General features: G+C 32.2%; 2 pseudogenes; both read left to right on the forward strand.

Moving 5' to 3' along the window:
• The first annotated feature begins 1,497 nt into the window (after positions 1-1,497).
• Positions 1,498-2,422, forward strand: LOC126767279 (uncharacterized; annotated as a pseudogene).
• A 3,087-nt stretch (positions 2,423-5,509) lies between these two features.
• LOC126767280 (uncharacterized) lies at positions 5,510-7,376 on the forward strand (annotated as a pseudogene).
• Positions 7,377-8,563: the final 1,187 nt, after the last annotated feature.

An 8,563-nucleotide genomic window follows, 5' to 3' on the forward strand; every position in this document is an offset into this window, starting at 1 on the left:
ATTAAAAAAATGGCTTTTTATTTTCAAATAACCATAACTTTTGTGAGAATTGACTTTTGGCGACCTGTTGTTTTTAAATTTTTGTTTTGAATGAACTTTTCGGAAAAATACAAAAAATTGGGAATGTTTACTTTAGTATCCCATTTTGAAGAGGTCTTGCGCAAAGGGGGGCCTGGTTCCCCCTCATTTCCAAAAGGTAATGAATGGAGCTTTTGAATAATGTCCCCCTTTCCCCCTAGGACCACGGGGGCTCCAGGGCAGCCTCCTGAAAATGATGTAAAATCGTAGGTTTTTCACTAATTATTATAAAATTGATGTATTTTTACGCATAGAGTGGCTCTATGTTTATTATTTTTATTATTTCAATGAATTAAGTGGAAATCCCACTTTATTTAAATAATAAAACACTGAAAAATTAAAAATTGTATATTCATCGGTAATAATGCATTAGTTGAAGTACTAAGATAACCCAACCAACCATTTATACAAGACCCTCTAAATAATGAAATAGAATTTTCATTTTTGTATCGCGCGATTTCTATTTCCAAATTTTCATATTTTTCAGTATAATATAAGGATCACCAATTTTTCACATTTGTTAATACTTTCAACCATCGATCGAAACGAGGTCTATGTAAAAGTAACCCAAATGTATATAAGACCTTCATTTTGATTCGTTGGGTTATTACTGTCTTCCTTTTATGCTTATTTTCTTCGTCGTTTGACAGTTCATATTCAGTAATTCTGCTTCATTTCAACTAACAGTATAACACGTAATTGAAAGCTGTTTTATTTATTAAATTGTACATAAAATTGCAATTTAAAATTCATAATTTATCATTAATTCAATAAAATATATTTCAAAGAATGTGTGTGTGTTAAATTGGTTAAATTTTTTGCAAGCAGTGCAACAAAAACTTCAAAAGAAGAGAGCCATTGTTTGAGCAAACGTGAAAATGTGCGTTTCTGCTTACTTATATCTAAAAACAAATTAACATTTAACAATAAATTTACATTTAAACCAAAGTTTAATTCATTGGCTATCCGTGCTATATAAATTTAAAAAAATCCGTGCACGCATTTAAGAGATATAAGCAGTGAAAATGAGATACTAAATAAACCCAACCCAAAAAATTTAACACGATCAATTATATAAAATAATCAGTTTTTTTAAGTAAAATCGTCATTTTTTGGAAGTTCGCCTTTTTTTTCTGAAAAAAACTTCAATTAATTGGACAACTATCCTTGCTAATCCCGGAGTGGGCCGACTTTTTCTTTATTTATCTAAAAATAAAATAGTCAAATTTTCAAAAATTAAAAAAATTTTTCCGTAAACTTTATTTCTATCATATAAAAAATATAATTTAATAATTTTATGATATAATATTCTCAATTTATAGACTTTATTTACGAATATAATCAACAAGATTCAAATTTTTACCTATTAGTAAGGTCGATAAACTAGGGTTGGACAATTATAAGTATCAACTAACACAGTACATTCACATCAACTTGGTAAATTAAAACATCCTTCGTCTCCACCCCCACCTCCACCCACTACATCCAGAAAATTTAAAAGAACTGAAAAAACTGAAAAACATAAATGATTTGAGATCGCTTCAAACGTTACGCAATGATCCGGCAAATGGTAGAAACGAGAAAACGGATTATATTTATGATGAAGTCAACTTACATACATATATCGCACAGAAAGTGGCACTAAAAATTATATATGATGATGCATTAAGGGCATATCCCGATGAACATTCGCAACCTTTCTGTTATCGCACAAAATCACAAATAGATCTACAACAGCAGTTTTATGAAGCTGATTTGAATGATATAAATCTAAGCATTAACTTTGATTATAAATGCCTTACTTCAACCGAGTCGTGCAATATAAATTTTGCTAAAAATATAGATCTAACTAAAAATTATGACTGCTTACAAAAGAGTCAAAGAGTACATTGAGCAACCATTTGAAGCCGTTTAGAAAAATAAACGCCTATTACCTATATCGCATGAAGTATCCAATAATCCATCTGCTAAAGCAAATCAAGTGCTTTCTTCGCCAAACTTGAATAAGTCTAAAAATGAATCAGGCAGATGTTTGAAAAAAATGTTGTAAAGCATACATCCGAGGGCTCATTTTACTCAACTTCAAACCGAAGCAATCAAATTTGAATTATGTCGTGTACACAGATGTCTATATTGAAATGGGTGAATCAGCTACTCTAATGTACAACTGCAGCAACAGCGGAATTCTGACGGGATCCTCGAACTCGTTAACAACTACATCCGATGACGACGAACAAAGTAATCACGAATATAATGACGAGAATTGTGATGAAAAGACTTTGTGCCGGCTTGTAGAGAACGATCTAAATTTACATAGGGATTCGATTTTCTGAATAATTGGTAAAGAAATTTGTATACCTTTGATATAAATAAGGGAATCATTATAATTATTGAGTGAAGATGATATCATATACATCATTCAATATATTTTTTAATTTCAACTCCTTGGTCTGCAAATTATAAAAAACAGTGTTTACAGAAAAAAGTTCCAATTTTTGTTTCAAGTATACAGATTTCTTGCAGTTGCACTTTTCTTAAGAAATTATTGGTATATTTACAGTTCCAACATTTTTATTTTAATTCAGTGAAAGGAAAAAATGATTTGATAATTATTTGCGTGTTGTTGTTGTTCGAACGGTTATCTAATCCCCGTTAGGATGGTAAGATTTATCTAGGTTGTCGTCGTTGTTATATAACGGGAGGAAAAACATGTTGTTTCGACGGGGTCGGACCAAAGGAAAAAGGGTGTCAGAGTGTGGCATGCAAAGGGTGGCCGTGTCATGCGAAGACTCATTACACGCAGGACATATGTTGGATAACGGTCTATTCTGGAAGAGTAGGAGTTTAACCCCAATATCCAGGAAATAAAAGGGTATTCAGACCAGCCTTGTTAATTCGTTAGTCGTTATTAGTTTTTACATGTATTTTGATTTTTGTAAAATTAAAGACATATCGTTTACCGAGTAACGAACTATCCACCTAAAGCTTGATAATTGTTTCGTTACTCGGCATCAGCTGTTTGTTTGTTGTTCGTTGCTTTATACATTTTTAACGGAAAAAAAGTCTGGTGTTCGTTGCTTTATATAATTTTAGACAGGAAAAACAAATTTAATGCTCACTTCGTGAATTAGGAAAAATTTTGCAAAAGTAAGTATATCTTCAACAAATAGTTGCTTTTAATTTCTTTAAATACTTATTTGCAGTGGAACCTCAAAAGAAAATTCAGGAAACAAATATCTTAAAAAAATTAAGTGAGGAGAAAAACCATTTGGTTCTAGAATTTTTACTAGAAAATGTGGAAGTTGAGGTAGTTCTTTATACAATTAGCTTTAACTAAACACTTTAATACGTCTTTTTATAGAAACCAAACGCCCAATTGTACTACCAAAAATTAATTGAAACAACAAATATCGATGCGACTACGGACATGTTGCGCTGCAAGGTTGTTGGAAGCAGATGTATAATAAAGCGTGGCGCAAATCGACAGGTGCTGGAATAGACGTTGGCGATGAAGTTTCTTCAATAAAAGGTAAATACGGCCATAATGTTAAGTGAAACTTTTTTTTGTTTTTAATAATGTTCCGTTCTTTCAGCAAAACTTTCACAAATGTGTCCGAATTATGATCGGTTTTCGATTCTATTTGGGAGTAAATCCGAAGAAAATTGTGTTGTGGAGACGTGCAACCCTGAAGTGTCACAATACTGCATCGATTTTGCAGACCTTGTAGAGGTAGTGGAAATTCAGCCGAATCATCACAATCATATGCGGAACCATCGGGTTCACTTAACGACAAAGCAGAATAGACAACTGTATAAGCAGAGGTAGCAACAGTTCCTCCTACCATTCCGTCGTTCCTCGAAAAAGCGAATAAACGTGCTCCAAAAATATTCTTAGTGAACTTAAAGATATACAAATGAAAAGAGAACAGAAATTGAGAAAGAAAAGTTAAATTTGGAAAAGTTAAAGCAAGAATTGGACAGAGAAAAGTTAAATGAAGATTTTGAAATAAAAAAATTGGAGTTAGGGCAAAAAGAAAGACTGGCAATGATTGAACTAAAGTACAAATATAATATATAACAATTTTATATGTTTTGTATAATAATTTTTAAGAATGTACAAATGACATAACATAAGATGATATAACGATTGTCTTTTTAATTCAAAGCTATTTGAGATCGTTTCTTCCACTTCTTCTTCATAAATGTCTTCATTTGTACTCTCGTTGAAATTCTTATTTTCACTGTTATCAAGTAGTATATTGTGAAGAATACAGCATACTAGTATCCATTCGTTACAGTATTTTTGACTACTTTTATTTCGAATTCGAATCCTGAGCTCTTTTAAACTGCAAAATCGCTCTTTTAATAAGCCGAAACAGTGCTCAATTCTTACACGGTGTTTGGTAAGCCAGGCATGCTCTTTGTTGAATTTTTTTTCTTTTAGGTAGTTCAAATTGTTAAGAGTTGCTTCTGTAAGGTGTTATAATAATGTTACTGAGGGGGTAAACAGAGTCTCCAGCAATCCACTCCTGTCCTGAAAAAACTCTTGGCTGATATTTGTTTATTGAACAGGTTTTAAATATTTTTGCATCGTGAGTAGAGCCACTGTGGCCAACGACAACATCGCGATTTTGAGCTTGTAGTCGCAAACCATTTGAGCTTTAATTGCATATATATGATTTCTGGAAAATAACGCTTCATGATTTTTATTGGGGATTCGGTGAGTTTTATTTCAGTGCCATCCACGTAACCTATACAAAATGGTAATTCGTTGAACGTTTCTCGTACTATTAAAGAGCGCTCAGTATTATCTGGCCAATATACATATATGGGGTATTCCATACCAAATCGACCACTTTTGAACCCGACCCCTTTAGATTTTGCTGAAACTTATCCATCCTTTTCTACCCTTCGAAAAACATTTTTGAGAATTTTTTCAAAATTTTTTGTCCAACTTCAAAAAAGTTATGAATTTTTCAAAAAAATGGCTTTTTTATTTTCAAATAGCCATAACTTTTGCAGAAATTGACTTTTGGGGACGTTTTTTTTAAATTTTTGGTTTTGAATGAACTTTTCGGAAAAATACACGAAAAAAATTGGGGAAACTTTAGTATCCCATTTTGAAGAGGTCTTGCGCAAGGGGGGGGGGCCTGGCTACCCCCTCATTTGAAAGGTAATGAATGGAGCTTTTGAATAATAGCCCCCTTTCCCCCCTAGGACCACGGGGGGCTCCAGGGCAGCCTCCTGAAAATGGTGTAAAATCGTAGTTTTTCCATACAATTTTCACTAATTATTATAAAATTGATGTATTTTTACGCATAGAGTGGCTCTATGTTTATTATTTTTATTTTTCAATGAATTAAAGTGGAAATCCACTTTATTTAAATAATAAAAACACTGAAAATTAAAAATTGTATGTGCATCGGTAATAATGCATACAAGTAGTTGAAGTACTAAGATAAGCAACCAACCATTTATACAAGACCCCTAAATAATGAAATAGAATTTTCATTTGTATCGCGCGATTTTCTATTCCAAATTTTCATTATATTTTCAGTATAATATAAGGATCACCCCTTTTCACATTTGTTAATACTTTCAAAATCGATCCGAAAAGTCCTATGTAAAGTAACCCAAATTTATAAGACCTTCCAAAATGTCGTCTTATTTTTATTCAGTAATTCTGCTTACATTTCAACTAACAGTATAACACGTAATTGAAAGCTGTTTTATTTTTTTGCGTTTTAAAATTTATCATTAATTTAAAATATATTTCAAAGAATGTGTGTGTGTTAAATTGTTAAATTTTTTTGCAAGCAGTGCAACAAAAACTTCAAAAGAAAGAGCCATTGTTTGAGCAAACGTGAAAATGTGCGTTTTCTGCTTACTTATTCTAAAAAACAAATTAACATTTAACAATAAGTTTAATTTAAACCAAAGTTTAATTCAACTATCGTGCTATATAAATTTCATTTGGAGATATAAGCAGTGAAAATGAGATACTAAAATTTAAAAATTTGATCAATTATATAAAATAATCAGGTTTTTTAATTAAAATCGCCTTTTTTTTTGGAAGTTCGCCATTTTTTTCCCTAAAAAAAAACTTCAATTAATTTAACAACTATTCTTGCTAATCCCGGAGGTGACTTTTTTTTTTATTTATTAAAAAAAAATTGTCAAATTTTCAAAAATGAAAAAAATTTTTCCGTAAACTTTATTTCTATCATATAAAAAATATAGTTTAACGTTTTTATGATATAATATTCTCAATTTATAGACGAGACCCACTAGCGTATAGTTTCTAATATACTGACTATAGGTAAGTAAGGTCGATAAACTAGGTTGGACAATTATAAGTATCAACTAACACAGTACATTCACATCAACTTGGTAAATTAAAACATCCTTCGTCTCCACCCCCACCTCCACCCACTACATCCAGAAAATTTAAAAGAACTGAAAATACTGAAAAACATAAATGATTTGAGATCGCTTCAAACGTTACGCAATGATCCGGCAAATGGTAGAAACGAGAAAACGGATTATATTTATGATGAAGTCAACTTACATACATATATCGCACAGAAAGTGGCACTAAAAATTATATATGATGATGCATTAAGGGCATATCCCGATGAACATTCGCAACCTTTCTGTTATCGCACAAAATCACAAATAGATCTACAACAGCAGTTTTATGAAGCTGATTTGAATGATATAAATCTAAGCATTAACTTTGATTATAAATGCCTTACTTCAACCGAGTCGTGCAATATAAATTTTGCTAAAAATATAGATCTAACTAAAAATTATGACTGCTTACAAAAGGAGTCAAAGAGTACATTGAAACCATTTGAAGCCGTTTAGAAAAATAAACGCCTATTACCTATATCGCATGAAGTATCCAATAATCCATCTGCTAAAGCAAATCAAGTGCTTTCTTCGCCAAACTTGAATAAGTCTAAAAATGAATCGGGCAGATGTTTGAAAAAAATGTTGTAAAGCATACATCCGAGGGCTCATTCTTACTCAACTTCAAACCGAAGCATTCAAATTTGAATTATGTCGTGTACACAGATGTCTATATTGAAATGGGTGAATCAGCTACTCTAATGTACAATTGCAGCAACAGCGGAATTCTGACGGGATCCTCGAACTCGTTAACAACTACATCCGATGACGACGAACAAAGTAATCACGAATATAATGACGAGAATTGTGATGAAAAGACTTTGTGCCGGCTTGTAGAGAACGATCTAAATTTACATAGGGGATTCGATTTTCTGAATAATTGGTAAAGAAATTTGTATACCTTTGATATAAATAAGGGAATCATTATAATTATTGAGTGAAGATGATATCATATACATCATTCAATATATTTTTAATTTCAACTCCTTGACCTGCAAATTATAAAAACAGTGTTTACAGAAAAAAGTTCCAGTTTTTGTTTCAAGTATACAGATTTCTTGCAGTTGCACTTTTCTTAAGAAATTATTGGTATATTTACAGTTCCAACATTTTTATTTTAATTCAGTGAAAGGAAAAAATGATTTGATAATTATTTGCGTGTTGTTGTTGTTCGAACGGTTATCTAATCCCCGTTAGGATGGTAAGATTTATCTAGGTTGTCGTCGACGTTATATAACGGGAGGCCCAAGAAACATGTTGTTTCGACGGGGTCGGACCAAAGAGAGAGAGGTGTGTCAGATGAGTGGGGTTGGTGGGGCAGGCAAAAAGGTGGCCAGTGTCATGCGAAGACTCATTACACGCAGGACATAGATATGGGGGTCTATTCTGGAAGAGTAGGAGTTTAACCTACTTATCCAGAACGAAATAATAGGGTATTCAGACCAGCCTTGTTAATTCGTTAGTCGTTATTCGTTAGTTTTTTACATGAACGAACGAACGAACTATCAATCTGGTAAGCATGATAATTTTTTCGTTACTCGGTAATATCACATCAGCTGTTTGTTTGTTGTTCGTTGCTTTATACATTTTTAACGGAAAAATAAGTCTGGTGTTCGTTGACTTTATATAATTTTAAAGGGAAAACAAATTTAATGCTCACTTCGTGAATTAGGAAAAAATTTTGCAAAAGTACTATATCTTCAACAAATAGTTGCTTTAATTTCTTTAAATACTTATTTTCAGTGGAACCTCAAAAGAAAATTCGCAGGAAAGCAAAGTCTTAAAAAAATTAAGTGAGGAGAAAAACCATTTGGTTCAGAATTTTTACTAGAAAATGTGGAAGTTGAGGTAGTTCTTTATACAATAAAGCTTTAACTAAACACTTTTAGTACGTCTTTTTATAGAGACCAAACGCTCGCTGGTACTACCAAAAATTAATTGAAACAACAAATATCGATGCGACTACAGACATGTTGCGCTGCCAGGTCCGGTACTGAAAGCAGATGTTTAATAAAGCTGAGGAGTGGCGCAAATCGACGGAGTGCTGGAATAGACGTTAGCGATGAAGTTTCTT

The sequence above is a fragment of the Bactrocera neohumeralis genome, unplaced genomic scaffold (assembly GCF_024586455.1).
Source record: "Bactrocera neohumeralis isolate Rockhampton unplaced genomic scaffold, APGP_CSIRO_Bneo_wtdbg2-racon-allhic-juicebox.fasta_v2 ctg5050, whole genome shotgun sequence".
Taxonomy (NCBI): Eukaryota; Metazoa; Arthropoda; class Insecta; order Diptera; family Tephritidae; genus Bactrocera; species Bactrocera neohumeralis.